This window comes from Penaeus chinensis, chromosome 30, assembly GCF_019202785.1.
Source record: "Penaeus chinensis breed Huanghai No. 1 chromosome 30, ASM1920278v2, whole genome shotgun sequence".
Classification (NCBI taxonomy): Eukaryota; Metazoa; Arthropoda; class Malacostraca; order Decapoda; family Penaeidae; genus Penaeus; species Penaeus chinensis.
Genome location: NC_061848.1, coordinates 149,912 through 150,906, shown reverse-complemented (window position 1 = coordinate 150,906; position 995 = coordinate 149,912).

The following is a 995-nucleotide window of genomic DNA, read 5'->3' as shown; positions in this document are numbered from 1 at the left end:
TCCTCTAAACTCCGCCCCCCCCTTCCCAAATCCGCACCCACCTCCCCCCCTCTCTAATCCAGGCCTTTAAAACCCGTCACTGGTCTTTAAAGTAAACCTGGCACGAAACCATCTTAGAAGATTATAAACCTCTTTGGCGAAACCTCATGCATAAGGTTTCACCCCATTACAGAGGTCTTAAGGCTGTAAAACGCTTGTCTAACTTCTATCGTTTTAAGTTGAGTGTATTTCGTTTTGTCATTTTGTCATTTTCTTTCTCTCCTTCTCTTTCCTCTCTTTCTTTGGCATACTTTCTGTTGTTGTTTTTTCTGGTCTCTCTCTTTCCCTCCTTCCTTGTTCTCGTCTTTCTCTTTCTCCCTATTACCTTCCCCTTCCCGCCTGTCCACTTTCCAAATCCCATCTATCCACCTCCCACTTCGTCCTCCCTTCTATCCATCTCCTCCTCTCCATTCCCCCTTCTATCCCCCTTCTCCTCCTTCCTCCTCTCTATCCAACTGCCTCTTTTCCCTCCTCTCTATCCTCTTCCATCCATCCTCCCTTCTATCCACCTCCTCCTCCACCCTCACTTCCATCCACCTCCTCCACCCTCCTCTATCCAACTCCCTCTTTTCCCTCCCGGCTATCCCCCTTCCCCCTCCACCCTCCCTTCTATCCCCCGCTACCTCCATCCTCCCCTCTACCTACCTACCTCCTCCTCCTCCTCCCTCCCCTTCCCCTCCCCCCGCCCCCTGCCTTAAACCCCCCAGCACTCGCATCCTTTCCACCTTCGCGCCTTCGCTGAGGAGTAAGTTTGAATTTCACAGGAACTGCCGTCGCACTGCATGTGTGGGGGGGAGGGGGGGGGAGGGGAGGGAAGGGTGAGGGGAGATGAGGGGAGGGAAGGGAGATGAGGGACGGGAAGGGTGAGGGGAGGGAAGGGTGAGGGGAGTGAGGGGAGTGAGGGGAGGGTGGATTGGGGAAGAGGGAAGGAGTAAGTTGAAGAAGAGGACTTGGAG